Source organism: Camelus dromedarius, chromosome 23 (genome assembly GCF_036321535.1).
Source record: "Camelus dromedarius isolate mCamDro1 chromosome 23, mCamDro1.pat, whole genome shotgun sequence".
Taxonomy (NCBI): domain Eukaryota; kingdom Metazoa; phylum Chordata; class Mammalia; order Artiodactyla; family Camelidae; genus Camelus; species Camelus dromedarius.
This window is the reverse complement of record NC_087458.1, coordinates 25,014,166-25,038,985: the sequence shown is the minus strand read 5'-3', so window position 1 is coordinate 25,038,985 and position 24,820 is coordinate 25,014,166. Positions and strand designations below refer to the sequence as shown.

The following is a 24,820-nucleotide window of genomic DNA, read 5'->3' as shown; positions in this document are numbered from 1 at the left end:
GCTCTGATTATTAGAAATTTCTCGTACATGTTGAATCTGAGTCTGCCTACATGTAGTACTAAACCTGTACATTGTATAAAATATTTTCTCATTAGTATAGAACAGAACAGAACTATAATAACTTAGTAGATGTGACATGAAGGGCAAGGTACCTACCTTCATACTTCCTGTTGTTCGAAAGTATATTTGTCTATAAAATGTACTAGGCCATCAAATGGGTGAATGATTTTATAGCAAAGCATGATACAGATGAAAATATTATTATAATATTAGTCAGATTTTAGCCAAACCAGTTTTTGAGTTTCATTATGAACTTAGTAACTAGTCTTTTATTGTAACATTGTTTTAAATATTTGCTGTCTCTTTTTTTAAAAAGGGGGGGAAAAAAGAAAAGAATACTTAAAGATATCTTGTTGGTGTAATGGCGTTTGTCAGTGTGTTCATACTTCTTTAATTTTCCAGGACCTGCACACTTAATCCCATGAGCTCACTTCTAATATCAGTAAAGGGTACGCGAGCTGTCTCTGTGGTTCAAGCTGCCACTTGAGGGTTTCTCCTTCCCGTGGCGCTTTCTAATGGAATTCAAGGTTCTCTCTGAGGGTGAGCATTACGGCGCCCTCCCAGGCTGCTTGAGAGGAGGAAGTGCGCTGTAGGTTCAAGGACACAGGCAAAGTCTAATGCGCACAAACATGCCTCTGCTCCTGCTCGCTCTGATTGGCAAGGTTAACTCTGAGAGGCTGCAGCTTTTTAAAGTGATTTGATTAGACCCACCACTTTATTCCTTTCACTTTTCCCCCTCCCCTTCAGGCACCACACCACCACCTCCTTTGTCTTTGCAGTCTTTGCTTTACTAGTTACCTATTTTCTCTCTTATTTTTTCATGATTTTGTGCCAAATTTTGACATTTTGTGAAACAGAATAATGAATTCTAAAGTAACTTGCATCATTGAAAGTTTTACCATAAAATATTTCCATACTTATGTTTTCTGCACTTATGTTTTATAAAACTCCAAATTTCTTGCCTTCATTTTGACTTATAAGTAAAGATAGAATTAGCAATTACAGTAGCAATTCACTTAGATTTTCCGGTATAGTTCCACAGTCCTCTATCAAGAATTAGTTTGTCCACAATGAATTCCTTTCACAGCAGCTTTTTAAAAAATAATCTTTTAATTACAAAAACTTCAACTATGTGCAAAATTAGGGAGAGTAATATGACAAACTTTTATGTACTCATCACCTAGTTTTAGCAATCACCAGCTCATGGCCCATCTTGTCAAATCTATACTGCTGCCCCACAGTAGTGGTCTTTAACCTTTTTAGGAAGAGTATGAGGAGAGCTATGAACACCAGAGAGAAAGGGTTTACATGTAGAATTTTTGCAATTTTAATATGTTTGTATGTTTGTTGAAGCCCTTCCATGGATGTCCAAGGAATCTAAGAATCCAGAACTTACGAGAATCTCTGCATTCTAGCAAAGAGAACACTAAAGTTTCTCAACTTTTCTGTTCACCTGAATGTCTGGATTTGGGTTTAGCAAAGGTCCTCCTATGAAAGCAGCAGTAAAATTAAGCCAATGACAGGCTCTTATAATGGTTATTCATTACAGAATCTCTTAATATTCTCCTTTACTCCCATGTCCAGCTTCTGTACCCTTTGGTTGCTTGCTAGTTTGTCTTTTTATACTGATAGTTTTTTTTTAACCAACGTTGACAGATTTGGGAGACTCAGTGACTCAACTTCCAAGGCCTAAGAGCTTAGAATTTCATCTAAAGCCACAGAGTTGTTGTTGCTAACAGCTAAAAAAGGAAAACTACCTCTCCCCATACAAAGGATGGAATGACTCATAATGAAATGCATTCAGTTGTTCGGAACTTAAATAATAGAGCTGGAGTTTCCATAAAAGAGGATACTAGCTTTTAAATATAAATTTTAATTACATAATTAAAGCATATTTACTGAAAGTATCGGTGTAGCTGGTTGTCCGTGACAAAGGGCAGTCTTTCATTTTCCCGACCTGCTTCACCTCCTTCTTTTTTCAGGTGGCACTTCACTAAGCCTCCCTCTGAAACAGCTATGGTCATAGACTCAGAACCTGAGTAGTTAGTAAAGCCTGCAGGATTCTTCATAGAGCTGTCTTGTTGTTGGACCCCATACCATGCGGCCCTGATGTGAGCCAGAAGTATTTTTTAAAGCAGATAATAAAAGAGGAATCATTGACATAATTTAATTATTAATTATTCTATCTCAAAATACTAGATATATTATCTTTTGTCTTTGGCATCGTTTCTTCTCCTCTCTCACTTTGGTATGGGGAGCTGGGGGACAGAGTAAGGTGTATGATTCTCATTTGAGTATGGTTATATTATATAACCATGTATATTTCTGTTAAGGTGATGAGTTAGCAAGGAACCACCCTAATATATAGATAGCCATTTTTAGTTCCTCCATTTCTTGCACTCCCTCTATAACATTTTGTTTTGTAGATGGAAGTAATTTTGATATTGAAGAAGGAAAAAATCAGGGAGAGTATAGTTCAATGGTAGAGTGCATGTTTAGCATCCATGAAGTCCTGGGTTCAATCCCCAGTACCTCCATTAAAATAAATAAGTGAACAAATAAAGAAAGAAACCTAATTACCTTCTCCCCACAACCGAAAAAAAAAAGAGAGAGAGAGAGTTCTGAAGAAGGAAAAAATCAACAACAAAAACCCATAATGTTTAGTGGTTATATCTATTCAACATATATACCAAAATAAAGATATGATCATACAAGGTATAAATATAGACCACTTCATTATTATGTTTCTAAAGATATGTACAATCCATATAACATATAAATCAACTTGTTTTTATTATTTGATGTTTCTGTAGTATTTTAAAAGTTGTATAATGTGGGGTTTTACCCCACTACAGGTTGGGAGTACACAGAGTGTCTGCTGTACACTTTCTGTTGGGAGTCTGTTGAATGCCTAATCTCTGTGTGCTCCTTTGGCTTTGTTCAAGGCTGAATTCTTCAAGAAATTTTTCAAGAAGCTCAACACACAAAAAAAACACATGTAAAAAGATTAACCACCACTTTCAATGCAGTTTAAAATATTTTCTTGTTAAAAGGTATCTTTAAAATTTGTTTCGCATGTTTTACAGATTCCATCATGGTTCATTTATTTGTTACTTGGACTGAAGTTGAGTTCTCTGCTGTTGGAGATAGTGCCCTGACCTCTCTCCACAGAGAGAAGCCTAAGCCTGTCTAAGCACCTGTTTAAAGGGGAAAAAAAAAAGGGACGAAATCTATCCCCACCCACAATTTATTAAACCTTGACATACTGCATTACTTAAGAGTTCTCAGAGAAAATTAAAACCCTTTTGACTGGGTTTTGCAATGCAGGGAAATTTTTAGTGACATTTAAAAGGTTTCTCTTGTGTTCCTCTAATGGGATAAATAAAAAAAAGGCTTGTTTTAGCCCAGCAAATGGGGGGACAATCCAATTTCCCTGATTCCATCAAGACACTCTTAAAGCATTAGCCTGTGCAGTAAAAAAAAAATTCAACTGACCCCCTTTGCCTGATGGCTTTGAAAAGTGTCCTGATGTGAAGGTATTTGCCCAACACAGCATACTTGGTTATTACTCTTGCAACACATCCGTTGATGGAAAAGTCTTATGTGAAGCTCCAATAAATGTCAGTTTATGTTATAGAACTATAAAAACAGTGCACCAGGCTATAATGGTCTGTCTGATGGTCAGCCTTTCCCTGGAAGAGGAGAAGAAATCCTGCCAAGTATGTTTAAATTTAAAATTTAAAGAAAAGATAAATTGTTTAAAATAAATAATTTAGTAAATTTTATTTGATTTTTTCACTGCTGTTGATACTTACTTCTGCTTGTCCAAAAGATTACGCTCATTTGCAAAGAACATGCTAGCACAGGGCAGTGGTCTGCAAATGTTGACTAGCATTAGAATCACCTGGGCTTGTTAAACAAATTGCTGGGCCCCACCCCCAGAGTTTCTGGCTCAGTAGGTCTGGGGTGGAGCCTACATTGCATTTTTAACAAGTTCCCGGGTGGGATGATCCTGCTGCCGTGAGGCCCACACTTGGAGAGCTCCTGGCCCAGGGGATCTGTGAAAAGAGATACTCACCTCTGGATCAGTGGTTCAGAATTTGAATCAAATCTTTTAGCCTGAAAGTCATTAACATCTGAGAGCACTGTGATGTGTGAAAAGTGGATATCAGTATAGTCTTGAGTGGACAGGAGCATGTGTTTGCCATTTGGCCTTCTCATTGGCGGTCTTTAAAACCCATTCTGAACAGGGAGACGACATAAAGACAGAGCTTTCATTTTAGAGACAGTACAGAAGAGAAAAGTATGGGTGTTCTGTGTTATTTAAAAGAATAGAAATGGAACATAAGTTTTCTATGACCCATTGTGTAATAGGACAATAAAGCTGTTGTTTATGGTATCCTGACATTTAGAAATTTCTTTTTAACAAGAACTTCTGCCTTCTAATGATGTAAAAACCCAAAGCACCTTATTGATCATTAAAAAAGTAAATTATATTTGATATTCTGATTCTTGGAAACTTAATCACTTATAAGAAATATGGTAATTGTGTTATCCAGAATATTTCACTCTAGCTTTATCAGCAGCATTTCCTTTGAAATACTTAGAATTGGTGTAATAGCCCACTTTTACTGGAGTCTGGCGAGTTAGACAGATACTATTTATTCATTTGTCCTTAAAATACACCTATGAAGTAAATAGGAGACCAAAAACAAAAATAAACTCCTTTTTGACAAGAAGAAATTATAGCAGAGAAATTTGTTGACGTCTGAAAATCACAGGAGCAAAATGGGAATGAAAGAGACTTAGGAACCTCAGATAGACCCCTTTTAAAGAAGGAAGTCCAGGTCCAGTCTCATTTTCTTCCGGTGGAAGAACAAGTTTGATAAGACATACATGTCTGTCTCTTCTTACAACGTCTAAGTGCTTTGTAGTGATTTCATCGTACTTCTCTGTTCCACACTTCTCTTTTCCTCTATCTATCTAGGTAAATTCCATTCAAGCAAATCCTTTAAAGAAAAATATGTATCTTATATTTGCATAACACTATATTTTTAAATGGGCTTCTACATAACGTTGATTTCATGTTGTCCTCAAAGCTATGGTTTATTTTTTAATGATTTCCTTTTAAAGTCATAGAAATACCATATAATAGAAATACAGAGAGGGTCCCCCAAAATCTATCTGACTGAAAGTACCATTTATTATAAGTCTTCTTGTTTTATTCATTGCACCTTCACCTTTCAAAAGTATTTGTTGAATTTGTGGCTAGCTTTGAAGCAAAATAAATGTTACTGTTTTTAAAGAGTTATCAGTTGCTTTGTGCTTCCTTTGGGAGTAAGGGTGCTATCTGCATTACTTAAAACTCAGTTTGAAAATAATTAAAGGTGACTTTGAAATTGCCATGGGTTAGATGAATAGAATCAGGTAATCAGCACTTTTCCAGAGCCCTCCTGCATTTCCCTAGAGTCCTCCTGGCTTATATTTCGTGATTCCCTTCCAGCACCAACTTTCTTGTTTTGGTTTGGTTTTTCTCCTCAGCTAAGGAGAGGTAATCAAGTCAAATGATAATGGTATCAGGTATTATTCTGCTAACGTTTCCCTGTGGTGCAGTGAGGACCGAAGATGGAGTCCAGAGAAGACTGCACAGAGGAGGTCAGTGCAGAAGTGGGAGCGGTTAATCTCTACGGCTCTGATATCCGACAGCTGGTCTCACATGGGCCTGGTGCCAGCAGTGTCTTTACAGGCTTTGTGGCAGAGATTATTTAAAGGAGATTAATCCCTCTAAACCCCTTATATTTTAATTATTTCTGTATGTATTTATAAAACCTGCAGTCTGCTTGTTTCAGGGCACAACTGTCCAAGCCCTTGTCTTTAACCTGGTTTCCACAATCAGACAAGTATATCTCTTGTTACCACAAAGGATACACTGTTGATTTGATTTTCCTTGTTACTAAAATTGTGTGGGGTTTTGTCTGTTGTTTGGTTTTTTGATTTTTGGTTTTTTTATTTGGTTAGTTTTGGGGTTTGGTCTCTGCTTGATATTGTTAACATTACTGTCTTCTGAAAGGATAACTAAAGTTAATATGCCTTATTTTAGGATATCTGCTAAAATGCTGTTTTTGTATTACATGATAGGAATTGAAAGTTGTACACTTGTAGAATGTGAAAACCTCCGGGTATTAGTAAGAACAATAGACTTTTCAGGGTATTATATTTTACAGATGGGTCAGTAGACGTGCCTGTCAGGGCTTCCAGCATTTTCAGCTATCTTTATGCCTGACCAGGGCATCCAGAACAAGAGACTCTACCTCTCCAATTTACGTTATTGAGGGCTAGCAAAATTTCCTTTGAATGTGAGAGTTCACACTATGAAGGAACAAAAATCACAAGAGCTTATGAACTATCCTTTGTGGCATTAGAGCATCACATTTCTAGCCACCATGGAAGTGCTTCTGTCTTTAACATGCAAGGAGACATTTCTGCTGCTTCATGCACTCTACTGCCCTTTATTCCCAATACTGAGGAAAGAAATTCTTTGGGGGATCATCCTTCTGAAGGTGTTCCACCTTCTGGGGAACCTCTAATAGGGCCTGTCTTGGTTTAGAATGTGTTCGTGATATTTGTATCATCTAACTGCTTGTTTTAGATTGTTTTATTTTAGTATGAAGTTACAGTTTTTAGTTAGACTGTCCTTTGTCCTTTTAATTGTATTTTTTCATGCTTAACTGAATGAACATTCAACATATTTTGAGATGGAAGAGAGATCTTGGTTAACTGAAGTATTAGTAACTAATGTTTCATTATCCAAATGCAATAACTGTTTGCTTGTGCTCCTGAAGTGGAAATTAGACGTTGAAATTGCAAAACTTACCACCTCTACGCAAATGGAATAAGTAAAGTCCTAGTTCTGTGTTTGGCTTAGTGTATCACTTTGAGCAGGTCATTTAATTCTTCTGAGCTTGAGTTTCCTTATTTACAAAATGGAACTACTAATGCCTGCTAATACCTGTCCCGCTTCCTTCAGGGCGTCCGTTTCATAAGCTGGTAGATACGAAAGTGTCCTGTAAAATTGTATGTAAGTAAATTTTCTTTCTTAAAAGAAAGAAAAGCATGTCTGAATTAAAGATCTGCATCACCTGTACCTAATTACATACATACACACAACCTGTAGGAGGCTAGTAGTGTGGCCACAGATCTTTTGTGCTATCCATATTTTGTGAATGGGTTTTAATTGTTGTTAGTTGAGCTGTTTCCTTGTCTCTTTCCAAAAAAAATGTATTTTCTTCCCTGTAACTATTATTTATCAAAAATGTCTTTTAATGTAATAGGTATTATGGAAGCATAATATTACCATAAAGAATTAGACTATAATGTAATAATACTTAATAATATAAACAATCTATATTTTAATATAATATGTTCTCATATTTGAGCTGATCTAAACTTCATATATGCATAGTGTTAATTTTTAAAACCATAACAATATGCCAAATTCTATTAAAAGCTGAGGAAATCCTTGGTTAGAAATTCTTATCTGACTTGAAGACAATTAGAATATGCTTCAGAGTTTTAAGTGGAAGAATGGCATGCTTAGGACAATGCTTGCAAAAGAGATGGGAGACCAGATAAATTATTAGGGAGGCTCTTATAGGAATTAGTGGATTAGGAGATTAGGACCTGAATAAGGTCCATTACTGTAGAGAAAAAGAATCAGGTATAATGGTACAGAAGGAGAATTCAGTCAACTTCACTTGATGAAAGACAGTATAAGAGACAAAGAAAAGGGGTAGAAGTTGAATATGACCTCAAAGCCATAGACAAAAAAGTTTTCTGGTTTTGGCATGGCTAATTTTAGGCGGCTATCATGAAATTCATTTTAAAATGTCCTAAAGAAAAAGGAAAACTGAAAGAGAACATTTGTACACATAGAGATGTTTTCCCAAAAGAATAGTAATGGATTCTGAGAGAGGGCTGAATCTTATACTGAATCTTAATTTTAACACCTGAGATACAGAAAAATCTCAGAGAAACCCATCAAATCCCAGTTCTGTTTAAGAGCATAAGCTTTGGAGCCAGAGACTTCATTTAAGTTCTGGCTCTGAACGTTACAAATCCTGTGACCTCAGACAAAGTTACTTAACCTAACTAAGCTTCGGTTTCTTCATTTGTGAAATGAGATAATTTAATACCTACTTCATAAGGTTGTTGGGTGGATTACATAAAAGATCACATGTAAATTGCTTAGCACAGTAAACAGATTAGCCACTACCATCATTGTTTCTACTCACTGGCTAAAATCAGTCTGTCTTGCTCCATTGGCAGGCTGTAGGCAGAAAGGTATATGAAATAAACTATCATTAAAGTTGAGTGGAATACTGCATCTTTGTTTTGCTGCTCATAGATGTGTATGATCTTTGTTATAAAATTCTGATTCATAGATAACTTGAAGTCTTTTGTTCTTGTTTTTAAACCTTTATCAGAAATAAGATCTTCTTGACTCTCAGTTGTCCAGCCATGTACAAAAGTTATTAAATCACAGTAGGCCTCCACAGTAGAGGTGGAGCAGGGGAATAAACTAAAGCTAACATTTATTGAGACTCTATTTCCCTTAATACAATCACTCATTCCCCTTAATAAAATCAGTCTCATATGCCAGAAAAATAGCACAAAAGTAGTCTTATCTTTGAATGTATGGGTTTTGTTACATTTCTTCCCATAGGCTGTGTCCTTTTCTGTTGGGTCCCCAGAGAAAGCAGCTTATTTAATATTTCTTTAGAAAACCCAGGAAAGAATTTAGGGAGCAGGACTGATGTGGACCATTGAATAACTGAAGTAAAAATCTTTCCATGTTTTTACACATTTTAAAAATAACCTAAAAGTGGATTGAAAGTGTGCTGATGGTGATAAAAACCACCTTTTGATAATATCTACAGGCAAATAGTTCAGAGGAAATTACAGTATGAAAACCTGAAATTGTGTCTTTAGGGTAAATAGAGGGTTAAATCTCTGAGCTGTAGAAGCAGATTGAGTTTTCCTTTTGTGATCTGGGCTGACAAGACATCAGTATTCTATTCATCTGTTGGGAATTAGGCTGTTAATCCAATCAATGACTCTTGAGTGAGCTGTGGCCTACCTCCCCCACTGGGGAACAATCGGATCAAACTGCAGATTGTTTAAGAGCACAGAGCTGTCCTCGTGTCAGGTGGAATTCTCAAACATTCCCTGGTGAATTGGGGATAGGGAAAGCTGTCGTGGCCCATTTATCCTGCTCCTTAAATAACCAGGTATCTGCCTTGTCCATAGGAAAGCATTAGGCAACACTGACAACAGGAGTGCAATAGAAATCCATTAACTTTAACTCACAGAAGTGTGGGTGAAAGGAAGGACTGTTTCCAAACACCCCACAAAACAACTTATATAAAAGTTTTTTTCACTTTTTTCGTATTTTTTTCCTACTCCTGAAACCCTGAATCATTTTTTCTGCTGGGCTTTTTTTTTTTTTGGTTGTTGTTAACTGTTTTCTGTCATTGACTTTTGTTAACCACGAAGAGCTCTTTCTGTATATTTACACTGCCCTGCCTGTATTTTTTATAAGTCATTAGGGTACAAATAAATTTTAATATAGATTATGGGAACACTAATTAAATAACATTTTAATTTAAAAATATCTTTCTCTGAGGAATGCTAATTAAATAAAATTTTAATTTTAAAATATCTTAGTCTGAGCATACATAATTTTGACATCTTTTGCAGCGTAGCAAAATTTGATTTCTAATTACTGATTTAATAGTCCATTAAGTACATTTGGAAATTATTATTGAACTGATTAGATAGATGTTCAGGGTTGCAGTTATCTTCTATGAAATGCTGTCTCAAATTTTTCCTTTTAAACGGTAAGGTGAAATGAGCTGTCATCAATCAAAATATCCAAAATGCAAAGAGAAATTCTCAAAGATGGTACCTACTATCCCAATCTCAGTGAAGACAGGCTTAAACGACAGTTTTATTGCTTTCTATATACACTACATAAGAGTGTTCCAAAAAAGAATTTCCTAAATTTGCCAAATTTATCCATTCATTCTAAGTATTTAGTATGCACCTTTTACGTACCCAGAACTCTTCCTAAGCATTGGTGTTCCCACCGTGAACAAGACAGACGAGGTCTACACTCTTTGGGAGCATACATTCCAGTGAGGAAAACATACTAAAAACAAGTAAATAAGATGCTAGCAGATAAGTGCTAAGAAGTAAATGTGGTAGATTGCCTACTTTGAACAGAATGATCAAATAAGACTTTACTGAACAGGCAGTCATTAAACTGAGACTTCAGTGGAGAGGAGGTGCTGTAAGTCATGCCCCAAATCCCTGAAACAAAAATGAGCCTTATATGTCCACTGTTCCCCAGGTCGGTGGGTTTCAGGCCCAGCAGAGCATCAGAATTTCCTCACAAGCTTTGTGAAGATAAAAACATTGGAGCCTCTGTCCCTAGAAATGCTGATTCAGCAGGGCTGTTCATGGCACTGGATGCACAGGTTCTCAGCCCTGCTGCCGTGAACAGAGCAGGAAAACCTGTCTCAGCCGGTGTAGATGGTGTCTTCCCTTGAGCACATCACATACTTACCTACTTCCATCTGTGCCCATGTTTTTTCTCTCCCTGTAGTTCTCACCCTTATTCTGTCATAGGTATGTCCATCCTCACCCTTTCAAATACCATCTGCTCTTCAGGCCCTGTTTCAGTAGGAAGCACAGAGTATTTATTCATGAAGTATTCTTACAAAAACAGTTGAACCCAACTTTAACAAAACCTATTTTAAAAATACGTGTGATAGCTATGTAAATGACATCAAAAGAAAGTAAACTGGCAAATCTGGACTGTAGAGCGTTCTGCTGAACACCTGACTATTTCTCTAAGTTAGTGGCATTAAAATAAAAAAAAGTGAGACAATAAGAAACCCATTAAATAAAAAGAAGTTAGGAGCCAGAATGTAATCAGGTGCCATAATGAGAGATACTCTGAAAGGACTTTGGGAGAGGTAATGAGGGGGAAATAGGGAGAGGTTAGTATGAGCCACAGCAGTCAAACGTCTTCAAGAGGGAATCGCAGCCTGGCGTGAACTGTAAAAGCTAGGTGCTACTTGATGGGCACTGAGGTGGGACTGGGGCTAGGTAGCAGAAACAGCTCTTATGTGTTTGTAATGAAGAATAATTGGATAAAGTGGATCCAGACCATGGAAGCTATGATGCTTAGATAATGGAATTTGGACTACAGTGTGTGCGTGCACATGCACGTGTGTTTTTAAAAGGAGTAACATGATGGAATTTTTTGGAGTGATTCATCTAGTGACAGTGTACTGCTGCTAGGGAGAAAGGCATAGGGAGGAACACCAGTGAAGACACGACTGTATTCATTCGGGAATGAATTGATAAAATATTTGTGTTTGAGTAACAACAGCAGAAGATAACCAATTTCCTCAATACCAAAAGGAAAGTGCCTAGTTCATAGCACCCTCTGCGGATGGGGAGCTATTTTGTGGACCTAGCAGACTACGAAAATTTTCATTGTGAACGTGAAAAATGAATGAGTAGGAAAGGAATGAATCATTTCTTGGATTTCTCTGCTATAGGTCTGATTATTTACTGTAGGAGGGATTTAGAATAGAGTAGATTGAAATATATTGAGCTTTTACTGCACAGTGTTACAGAAGCAGGAATGCAGTAAGCAAAACACCCTTCAGAAGAGAAAATAGTTTGGCTCTGTTTTCTTATGTACCTAACTTTGAATGCTAGACCAGCTTAGTAAATTAATTTTTTTAAATATATAGACTGATCTACACCTTCTCAAAATATGCATACTTGAAAAAGTACAGCAGTCAGCCAAAGAGAAGTAAAAATGAATGTGTAGTTCTGAAGAGTAAGATGATTCACTCTCTGAATGTGATAGATCGGTTTTGAGCTTATGGTTAATAGGAATTACACAAGTATGCCGTATATGAGACTATAATTTAGGTTACCTTTTGCCTTTAACCTGCAAAAATAAAAATTTTAACCACATTTCTTCTGTGTATTGTATCTATTTGTGTTGATTCCCCTTGCTCCTTTTAGTAACATAGTACAGTGAGAAAACGTGGGTTTTGATGCTGAAGGGCCTGGGACCTTGCGCAGGTTAAATATAATCTCTCTGGGCCTCATTTTACCTGGCTTGAAAATGGGAATAACAGCGTTTATGTAAAAGGGTTGTGAGGATTAAAAGAAATGATGTTCGTAAGACTTCCAGCACAAATTGGTATTCAGCCAATGTTTGTTCCTGTTTCTTTCCTTATTTTAGTAAACTCTCAGTTATCTAGCGCCCCCTTGGAAGGTTCAACATTCTAGGTTAGTGTTGGTTTCAAACAGCTGAACAGTTACATTCTGCTTTTTATTTCTTAACTTTTTCTGTAAAATTTTTTTTTTCTAAAATAAATCCTATACTTCATTGCCTCTTTCTTAAATCATTGTACTATACCACAGGTATTTATAGATGGTGAAGCGTAGGGCTAAAGCTTCTCTTTCTCTCTTGAGATTGCTAAAATCTGCAGGTTGGCATGCAGCCCGGCCCTCTTTATGGCTGGCTATTCTCTGCAGTCTAAAATGTCCGCAACTTGCCACCTCTGTCGCAGCTTCTTTTCTGCTGGCTGCTACTGTGGCTGCCCCCTTCTTTCTTCTGATTACCATTAGGCTCTGCTGCCCTCTTAACACTTCTGCTCGCTAGTCCTTGCTTTCCTTCACTTCTCACTTTCTATGTCTCTTCTGCCTCCTGTTGCATCTCATATTTCATGGGCAAAGACTGGCCTTTCATTGCTTTCTCAGACCAGCCAGCAGAATCCTTCTTATATAGGAGCCAACTGGTCACAGCATGGTGACCTTAATATGGTCCTTATCAGCACTTTCCCCCGGTACTGTGGGCCCTATTCCAGATACTTAATGCCAAAAATCAAGTCCCTGGATTAGTGAGGTATAACTATATTTGGTTTTCCTGTCAGTACTTTGTTTTTCTTGTCTTTTATTTTGTGCAACGTTTTGTGCTAGATAGAAGAGATGGAGGAAATAGGGGTCTGTAAAGCTGAACTATGCACATGATCCTTACCTTCAAAGAACTTGGAGGACACAGACTTGTTTATAAATAACACAAGGTAAAAGGTGAAAGGGGATGAGAGAAAGAAAGTTTTAAGTAAGGATTGTGAAGGCTCAAGGTTCTACCTAAAATTACAAAGAAGAGTGGCTGTTTTTGAACCCAACCTTGGAATAGTGGGTGATTGAGTCCTGCAAGAGTCAGAACAGAGGAACGGGTCAGAGGGAGGGCAGCTTTCATGATTCTCTGCCATTTTAAAGGTAATGGTAAAGAATCACTTGGGAGCATCATGGGTACATTTTTTTCTTTTCTGATTTGAGGGTCTGGGTCTTTAAATTTACTATATTTTTCATTCATCTGTGTTCCTTATGAATGTTTATTTGGAAACAGAAAGGATACAGAGGCATAGTATAGGGGTTGCATTTCTATGCTTTTGTAGTTTGAATTTTAAGCATGGTTGAATTTTTCTACATTTTAACTTTATTATGTAATTTTGTTTATTTTTAATTCAACTGAGTATTTTTATTTTATCCTAATGTATAATCCCTTACAGAGATTTCAAATGTATGAGCAAGGTTAATTTATTAGAATCGTTTTTGCTGCTGTTTATAACAACGCCATATTTATTAAATTTGAACATTTCTTTTAAGCTAAAACAGAAAAGAAAAGCATAAATAACAATGACAGACAACCTGCTTCTGGTGTGGTCATTTGAAACGAAACAACCAAAAAATTTAATCAACTTAAATTTAGAAAAATTAGCTGATATAAGTTGTAAACCAGATGAGTAAAAGCTTTCACTTATTCATTCTTGACATTCAATTCCATTTATTCTTTGTAATATATTTTAAAACAGAATGTTTATAAAGACTAAGGTTTGGGTTCCTATATCCTGTTTTGATGTTACTAAGAAAAAATGTTTGGAGTCATATTCATGCTTTAATACGAATTCCACTTTAACCCACAAAGAGGGAGGAGGTAAAAGATTTTGTAGATACAAGATGATGTGTTTTATTAAAACATCATAATCATAATAGTAAGAGTATCATAATATAGTTGACTTAAAATAATTATTAATAATGATTAAAACCTGAACAGGCTTTATATTAGTGAGTCATAATCATCAAGTTTGTTGATTGAACATTTCTTGAGTGCTTATTATGTGCTAGGCTAGGCATACAAAAGATAAATAAAAGAAGAATTGATATTTGGGTCCCTAAAGACTACAATTTGGTTAGAAATAATTTTAAATAATTATCTTTTCTTTGTCTCACCCAAATACCTATTCTTTAGACATGTCAGGGTACCTAGACGTAGAAGCAATTTAGAGCTGAGGAAAATTTTTGATGTTTTTTTAAAGCCTACTCCTTTTCTCTAGTACTCTTGGCAAACAGAAAAGTTAAAAGAATTAGAAGACAACCTGATTGTCCTCCTGTCTTTCTGTCTCCCACTTGCCAATCAATTCTGTGATTGCAGTCATGGTTCTCATGTTCATGCCCCTGTTCGAATTGATTTCTCAGTGGACATGCTCTAAGTTGAAAGACCAAAAATCTCAATATTTCACATTAAACACAAGAACACTTCAGCCCACAGCATCTGAACTCAAAAGCCCCAAATTAGGCATGGTGATCTGAGGAGCATAGCAAGCATGAAATGGATGGGGGTTGTCAGGTAACCCCATCCGGCTTGTAATTGTAAACAGACATTTATAACTAACCACAATTTTAATTGGTTTGATCGCTTTTTATTGGAAATTGCTAAATAATAATCACTGAAAAGTGTTTGTAAACATAGATGGTATTCAGATTCAGAGAGAGTACAAATGAGTAGTAATTTTTTCTTATTACAAAAGTGGTATCAATATATTTTTAAATGTTTACAAAATACAAATAATAAATAAAAAGAAAAAGTTTTCAGTCATCTATAATCTTACCCTTGAGATAACCCCTGTTATCTCTTTGAATGCTTTCCTCATCTTTCTTCTACAGGTAGAGAATATATATTTTTTTAAATGGGATCATACTGTACATAGTTTCATATCCTACTTTATTTACGTGCCATGAGTATCTTCTCATCTGCAAATCAGATACTCTTCTTCAGCAGTTTCTGAGGTGGCTGCCTAGCACAGGTGTACTGTTACTGTAGCCATTCCACTGCTACCACGTCTAGGTTGTTCTGCTTTGCAATATCTAAGCTAGATTGTAAACTCCATGAAGACAAAGACTACAGTTGGTTTATTTATCATTGTGTCCCTGCTATGTAGTAGACTTTCAGAAGACAGGTGTTTAATTCTTCTACTCCCCCGTGTCTGTACCCGTGCAGCTACATGTGACAGGACAAAAGTGCACAACTCTGCTGCCTTCAAGTTTATAATCTCTGATCTCAGGTGGGCGCTCAGTGCTGCCCCGCAGTCACACTGCGTTCCCCTGTTCCATTAACTCTTCCACTCTGAGAGACCCCTCTTTCATACTTTCTCCTCTCTCCTTACAATGCAGACACCTCCTTCGTCATCCTCCTTCTCTGCTGATGACTTTCCTTTCCCATTTAACTGAGGAAGCAAGAGTCATTTAAAAAGAACTCCCTTGTGGGGAGGATATAGCTCAGTGGTAGAGCGTGTGCCTAGCATGCATGAGATCCTGAGTTCAATCCCCAGTACCTCCGTTAAAAGTAAATACATACATACATACGTACGTACGTAGGTACATACATACATACATACCTAACTGCCTCCCCCCCACAAAAAAAAGAACTCCCGTGAGTTCTGCCATCACATCTGTCTGCCTAACTGTATCTGTACTTACATAGTCCACCTTCCCGCCTATTAGTATGTGCGAACTATCTGTGCTCCTAAAGCCTGTCCCCCTGCTTATGTACACGGTTCCATCCTACTCAAGGATCTTACTGCATAAATCCTTTCTCACGTTATCGGTTTTCCCTCTCTTCTGTATAGTTTCCATCAGATACAAATATGCTGTTATCTCTCCACTCCACTTAACTGTCCAGGTACTGCTCCATTTCACTCCTCTTTACAGCAAAATTCCATGAAAGAGTTGTTTATACTCTAATTCCTCCTTCCCCATTATTCCTTGAATCCAGTTGTGTTCACTTCTACTGTTCTTCCTGTTCTTATCAGAAAATCAGTAAATTCCACTTTGCTAATTAAATCCAATGACCACTTTTCAATTCTTACCATGCCTCCCTACCAGCAGCATTTGGCACAACTGATCACTTTTTCTTTAAATACTTTACTATCTTGTGTTCCAGGACATTGATTTTCTTACTACCTTACTGGCCTTCTCAGTCCCTTTTTCTCATTCTTCTTCAGTAGTTCTTTCTCAGTGCCTTTTGCGTGCTCCTTCTCCTGTCCTCTTGTCTTGGAATGCCCAGGAGCTCCATTTTCAGATCTCTTCTTTTCTCTATACCCAATCCTTGGGTGATCTCATCCAATCCCTAGGCTTTAAATACCTGCTTTGAAATCTCAAGTTTATATCTTCAGCCTATAACCTCTCTTCTGAACTTCAGACTCATGTATCTGACTGTCTGCTTGACCTCTCCTTTAGGATATCTGATAGATATCCCAAACTTAATATGCCCAAAATCAAACTCCTGACCTTACCCACAAAACCTGCTTCTCCCCAAATCTTTTTCATCTTAGTAAATGGCAGTTAAAATCCTTGTTGCTCAGGCCACATTCTTGGTGGAATCTGTAACCTCCTCTCTTTTTCTTACGTGAATATCCGATCTATCAGCAAATCCTATTACTTCTACTTCCATAGTATGTCCAGAATCTGACTACTTCTCACCTTGTCTTCTGCGAGCACTTTGGCCCAAGTCCCCATCATTTCTTACCTGGATGTATGATATAAACTATCCTTCGATCTGTTCTCAATTTGGCAGCCAGAGTGGTCCTCCTAACCCATAAATGAAGGTAAGTTACTTCTCTGCTCAGAACCTTCCAGTGACCTCCCATTGAATTCAGAATAACAGCCAAAATCCTTACAATGGCTTACAAGGCCCTATGCCATCTGACCCTCAAACCTCTCAGACCTCATCTTCTATTACCAGTCTAATTTGCTCACTTGGCCCAGCCACACACTGGCCTATTTTTGGTCCCTGAAACATGGCAGGCACAGAACCATCTCAGGGCCTTCTACTTGCTCATCTTGCCCCCTCTGTTGCTTTTCCCCCAGATACTCAGACAGCTTGTTCCCTCACTGCCTTCAGGTATCTCTCAGTAATCTTTCCACTGAGGCCTATGCTGACTGCCTTTAAGTTGAAACTCATTCTACCCTGCCTGCAGTGTTCCTGATTCTTTCCTGCTTTATTTTTCACAATAGCTTTATCATCATCTAAACTATTACGTATTTTACTTAGTTTACTTTCTGTTTCCATCTCCTCTAAAACTAGGTAGAGATTTTTGTGTTTTTTTTTTTAATTGCACTTAGAACAATGCCTGTCACATAGGAGGTACTCAGTAAATATCTGTTAATAATGAATGTAGTGAACATCCTTGGTGAATAAATATTTGTACAAATGCATGATTGGTTTATTCGTTCACTTAGTAAAATGATTGAGTGCTTACTGTATACCAAACTCCCTGCTAGGTGCTAAGAATATAACAGCCAAAATGTCAGATGTGGTTCCTAACCTTATAATCATAAGCAAATTAAAATAACAGATAAATACATTTTTAACTATAAATTGTAATAAATGCTGTTAGAGAAGCAACTAGCCTATTGAACTGAAGACTAACGGTAGGAGACGACTTCTTTGAAGCAAGTAGTCAAGGAGGACGTCCTCTACGTAAATGGCAGGCTGGGACTTGAAGGAAGGAGCTGGCCATATGGAGAGCAGGAAGAACAGTATTTTGTGATCAGGTTAGAAAGTTAGGCAGGTTTGATTTGCCTTTCCCTGGTGATTAGTGATGTTGAGCATCTTTTCATGTACCTGTCAGCCATATGCACTTCCTCTTTGGAAAAATGTCTGTTCAGATCTTCCGCCCACTTTTAATTGGGTTGTTTGTTTTTTGGTATTGAGTTGTATAAGCTGTTTATATATTTTGGATATTAACCCCTCATCAGTCATATCATTTGCGAATATTTTCTCCTGTTCAGTAGGTTATCTTTTCATTTTGTCAGTGGTTTCCTTTGCTGTGCAAAATCTTTTAAGTTTAATTAGATCCCATTTGTTCATTTTTGCTCTTAACTTCCTTTGCTTTAGGAGACAGGTCCAAAAAAATTACCGCTATGATTTGTATCAAAGAGTATTCTGCCTGTTTTCCTCTAGGACTTTTATAGTTTCTAGTCTTACCTTAGGTCTTCAATCATTTTGATTTATTTTTGTATATGGTGTTAGAAAATGTTCTAATTTCTTTCTTTTACATGTAGATGTCCAGTTTTCCCAGCACCACTTATTGAAGAGACTGTCTTTTCTCCATCATATATTCTTGCCTCTCAGAAAGCAAGGTAGCACTTCAAGATCCAAAACAAACACAGCTAAGAAACAAAGTAGTAAGCCTTAAAGTCTTAAAATGCCTTAAGTTTTAAAAAGAAAGTGCTGCAAATGGCTTCATGTTGTCGGTTTTTATGGCTGAATAGTATTCCATTGTATAAATACACCATATCTTCTTTATCCAGTCATCTGTTGATGGACATTTTAGGTTGTTTCCATGTCTTGGCTATTGTAAATAGTGCTGCTATGAACATTGGGGTGCAGGTGTCATTTTGGAGTAGCGTTCCTTCTGGATATAAGCCCAGGAGCGGGATTCCTGGGTCATGTGGTAAGTCTATTTCTAGTCTTTTGAGAAATCTCCATACTGTTTTCCACAGTGGCTGTACCAAACTACATTCCCACCAGCAGTGTAGGAGGGTTCCCTTTTCTCCACAGCCTCTCCAGCATTTGTCATTTGTGGATTTTTGAATGATGGCCATTCTGACTGGTGTGAGGTGATACCTCATTGTAGTTTTGATTTGCATTTCTCTGATAATTAGTGATATTGAGCATTTTTTCACATGCCTGTTGATCATTTGTATGTATTCCTTGGAGAATTGCTTGTTTAGGTCTTCTGCCCATTTTTGGATTGGGTTGTTTGTTTTTTTCTTATTAAGTTGTATGACAACATAACGCCATTTGCAGCAACACAGATGCTCCTGGAGAATGTCATTCTAAGTGAAGTAAGCCAGAAAGAGAAAGGAAAATACCATATGAGATTGCTCATATGTGGAATCTAAAAACAACCAAAACATAAATACAAAACAGAAACAGACTCATAGACATAGAATACAAACTTGTGATTGCCAAGGGGGCGGGGGGTAGGAAGGGATAGACTGGGATTTCAAAATGTAGAATAGATAAATAAGATTATACTGTATAGCACAGGGAAATATATACAAGATCTTTTGGTAGCTCACAGAGAAAAAAATGTGACAATGAATATATATATGTTCATGTATAACTGAAAAATTGTACTCTACACTGGAATTTGACACAACATTGTAAAATGATTATAAATCAATAAAAAATGTTAAAAACAAACAAACAAAACAAAAACAAAAAAAGCAAACAAACAAGAAAGTGCTAAGTGTAAACCAACACTTGGTTGCCCTGAAAGGATTTGCCAGTCTCAGTACCCATGAGGTAAAGATCTCAAAAAACAGCAACCACCATCAGGGAAAAAGTAGACTTAAAAAATCTATCCACCAACACACAGTTGACATGGAGAGTTTTTCTTGGCCTGTGCTTCAAGCCTAGGAGTGGGATGTGGGATGGGAGAGAGGTTTGCCCTTTTTAAATTTACATTTAACTTAAGTGTTCAAAAATTTCCAAGCTAAGAAATCACCTTAGGAATCTCAGACTGAGAATATCTCTGTGGTGCCCGGCAGAAACAAAAAAACAGAATCATTCTGGAGGGGCAGAATCATTCTGGAGGGACAGAATCTCAATCCAGGAAACACAGCAGAGAATTTCTCAGATAAAACTCCACTTAAAATGAATTTACAGTCCAAAATTATAAAGCACACAAGAAGCAATCAACAATATGCAAATCTCAGACAGCACAACAAACATCACGTGTAGCACTGCACCACCTCCTCTTCGTGAGCTCAAATAAAAGAAATATAGGGACTGTAAGTCTACTTAAAATGCTCAAATGTATCAAAGATGAACTTTAAAACCTGAGAAAAGAGTAAGACACTATAAGGTTGGAGGATCATTTTAAAGCAGAGTGAAGAGCATTTACAGCTGGGGAGTCCAGATAGGTATTCTTTTTTTTTTTTTTTTTAATTGAAGTATAGTTACAATGTTTTGTCAATTTCTGGTGTACAAATGTTTCATTTATACATATACATACATATATTCCTTTTCATATTCTTTTTCATTATAGATTACTACAAGATATTGAACACAGTTCCCTGTATACTGAAGAAACTTGTTGTTTATCTATGTTATACATAGTAGTTAGTATCTGCAAATCTCAAACTCCCAATTTTATTCCCTCCCACCCCCTTCCCCCACTGATAACCATAAATTTGTTTTCTATCCCTGTGAGTCTGTTTCTGTTTTGTAAATATGTTCATTTGTGTCTTTTTTTTTAGATTCCACATATAAGTGATATCATATCGCATTTTTCTTTTTCTTTCTGGCTTACTTCACCTAGAATGACAGTCTCCAGTTCCATCCATATTGCAGCAAATGGCATTATTTTATTCTTTTTATGGCCAAGTAGTATTCCATTGTATGTATATATGTATGTATAGTGTTCAGAGCAGATAGGTATTCTTATTTGGAGTTGGCAGTCACAAAATTGGGAGGAAGATGACCAAGGCTTGGGTCATAAATTGCCTTGTGTATCAGTCAGGACACTTGTTTGCAAGTGACAAAAAGATTTCATTTGTCTAAGGAGTATGTTGTTGGCTCACCTGACCAAGAAAGGTATGGGAATGGTTGGAATGACAAGAACCGAAGGCTCTCATCTTCTCTTGCTCTGTCACTGCTGCTTTTTCCTTTGTGAATACTTCATTCTCTTACTGCAGACCAGTTCTTGCCAAAGAGTGGAGAACAGTATCACTTGTGGTTTTTGGCTCACATCTGCAGACCAGTTCTTGCCAAAGAGTGGAGAACAGTATCACTTGTGGTTTTTGGCTCACATCTTTTCCTTTTCAAAAAATTGTGCTAAAATATACATGAAGTAAAATTAACTACTTTAACCATTTTTAAGCGTACAGGTCAGTGGCACTAAGTTCATTCACACTGTTGTGCAACCATCACCACTATCCATCCCCAGAACTTTTCCCCATCCCAAACTGAAATTCTGTACCGACTAAACAATAACTTCACATTCCTCCCTCCCCCAGCCCCTGGTAACCACTATTCCATTTTCTGTCTCTATGACTTTGACTACTCTAAGTAATTCGTATAAGTGGAATAGTACAATATTTGTCCTTTTGTGTCTCTCTTATCCACTATACCATTTTCTTTTGAGCATAGAGGAAGGGACCTTCTTTGGACACACACTTCTATCCCCAGCTCTGTTTTTTAAATCCTGAGAGAAAACTCTAATTGGCTTGGCTTCAGTGACATGCTTACTTTTAGGCCAGGAAGATGGTGGGTGCTTTGATTTGCTCAGCTGGGGTTACATGGCTACCTTAGAGTCTTCCCCAGTTCTCTGGGTATACATACTTTCTCATAGAGTCCTTCCTTTCTTTCTAAAGTAGCACCCCACATCACTCTAGACTCTTATTATGCCTTTTTTTTTTCAGAGCACTGATCACTGCCTATCATTAAATAGACTATTTTGCTTATTACGTCCCCTACCACTAGAATGTAAGATTGATAACATCAGGGACCTCCACTGACTTGCTCACTGTTGTGTCCCCAGTGCCTAGAACAGTGCCTGGGCCATAATAGGACTTCAGTAAATATTTTTAATTAATTAATTGAAAATTGGGCTGGAGATAAAGATTTAGTATTCATTGGTAAAATCGATTAAAAAATGAATTATGCTTCCACCTCCCTAGTGAAGATAAGCAATTACAAACTGAACAAAACTGAACTTTGAGTATATACGAACACAGTGATTAAACAAGAAAGTTATGCACAAACAGCGAGAGAGCTCTACTTTCTAAAGATGGATAATTGTGGAAAATACAACTTTGCATGATGGATGCCTGAGTTAGAGTCCTGAAATTGCAATAGATTAAACCCTTCCTGAAATTGCTTTCTGTTGCTGAGCATTTAAACTATAAATGTGAATGTATAAGCTCATCAGCTACGTGTGTACGCGCACACACACACACACACAGACACACACACAGAAACACACACACACACACACGTACTGATTAACTTTGGAAACTAGCAAAGCAGATATGAGTCTAAAGCCATAACGGGTAGCGCAGTCCTTTCAGATCTGCCCTTGGCCATAGCCAGGCAAGAGAGACCACTCTGGAGCACATCACATTGTCGTGCTGCCCCACATAATCACCACTTGGATCCTGTTCACTGTAGCTGCCAAAGCTTTCTTCCCCTACCTGTCCTTGAAGTCAAGGACAGGACAAGGCAAAGAGGAACTAGAAGAAAAGTAGGGGCTGTGTCAAAAAATACAAGAAAGAAGTAGGCAAAAATGATCCCTTGCCTTCCTGACTTCTTGGTGCTGCTTTCCATCTTTTATTCCCCGTAGAGTGTATTATCCTTATGATGTGTTGTGGGCATCCCAAACTCACCCCTGCTGCACCTCAGCCGAGTCTACCCCACTCACAGGGTTCCTCAAAATCACTTCTTTCATATCTCCACCCGCCCCCCCCCCCCCCGCCCACTCCTGACCTCCAACTCCAATGAGAACTCCCATTCCTTGGTAGGAAAACAGTTTAATTAAACTATATTGTCTCAAGATTGTCTCCCTATCCCCACCGCTGTCATCCCTGCCAAGCTTGTCTAGGTGTTAAAAAGCCCTCAAGGAATGGCTTTTTTCTTACTACCTGTCTGAACCAGAAAATAGGCTCTCTGTGGCAGCTTTTTGCTTTTCTCTCTAGGAGATTAAATAGAACCGCAGCCAAAACGTTCTGGGAGCCAACCCCCACATTCAGCTTTTAGGAAGTAGGAAAGGTAGATAAGGCGTGCCCAGAGTCGTTGATTTATGTCACAATACCACGCTCTCTCAGTTATTCACAGCAGTGGTTAAGCATTTATCCTTAATTACCAGGGGCTTAATAATGGCCATGCATGTACCAAGTGCAGATCAAGTTAATTACGAAGTTCTACTTTTCACCTGTGCTTAATCCTGATCGTGTACTGCTCATGTAATGTGATCACCTGCTCTCAGCTTAAGAAGTAGCATTACTAAAAAGTACTCATCTGTACTATAATTAATTAGAATATCTTTGTTTTAAAAGAATAAAAAAATTAACTGAACTGTTGGAGTTTCCTGAGTTTTTGACTAACAACTTGTAGGACTCTGTGTTCTGAAATCACATTTCTTTATGATATTTGATATGAATAGGAAACCTAATATTATAATCCTGGAATTTGTGAATCTTTGAAAAGGAATTAAAATGCTACTACTCTTACTATAAATCATAGTCTTCTTAGATAGATTTGGGGATGTGCTTAGAGAAAAACCATTATAATACCAGCCAAGATAAATGATATATAGAGTCAGTTTTTCTGCCACTAACTGGGTTATCAAACTGCCGCATTTTAAGGGATTCCCTTTGGTTTAACATCTGCAAATCCGGTCATCCTGTCACCCTGTCACCCTAACTGTAGCTGCTTCAGTGCACAAGTTAGCATTCAACATTCTCCTTTTCTCCAAGAGAGAGAGCTTGGTCAAAAGTTACTGTGGGACAGACATAGAATACAAACTTGTGGTTGCCAGTGGGGAGGGGAGTGGGGAGGGACAGACTGGGAGTTCGAGATTTATAGACACTGACAGGTATATATAGAATAGATAAACAAGTTCATACTGTATAGCACAGGGAAATACATTCAAGATCTGGTAGTAGCTCATGGTGAAAAAGAATATGAAAACGAATATATATATATATATTCATGTATGACTGAAAAACTGTGCTGTATACCAGAAATTGACACAACATTGTAAACTGACTATAACTCAATAAAAAAATGAATTAAAAGAAAACACTAATTCAAGGACATTTCTACATAAGGAAATATTAATCAAATATAATTATTTTACCTTGAAGCTAATTAAAATTATATATAGTTATATATTTTAAAAAGTTACTGTGGGGCTCAAAGAACTGACTTTTTTTTTTTTTGAAGTACAGTCAGGTACAGTGTATCAGTTTCTGGTGTACAGCACAATGTACCAATCATGTATATACATACAAATATTCATTTTCATATTCTTTTTCATTAAAGGTTATTACAAGATATTGAACATAGTTCCCTGTACTATACAGCAGAGACTTTTTTAAATCTATTTTTATATATAGTAGCTAACATTTGTAAATCTCAAACTCCCAAATTTATCCCTTCCCACCCCCTTTCCCCAGTGACCGTAAGATTGTTTACTATGTCTGCAAGTCTGCTTCTATTTTGTAGATGAGTTCATAGTGTCCTTTTTTTTTTTTCCTTTTTTCTTTTTTTTAGATTTCACATATAAGTGACATCATATGGTATTTTTCTTTCCCT

At 37.1% G+C, this 24,820-nt stretch overlaps 1 protein-coding gene across 1 annotated transcript in view; it reads left to right on the top strand.

Annotated features, from left to right (window-relative positions):
• The window catches only part of ACBD6 (acyl-CoA binding domain containing 6), a 158,769-nt gene that overhangs the window by 111,167 nt on the left and 22,782 nt on the right, over positions 1-24,820 (top strand). The window lies entirely within an intron of this gene.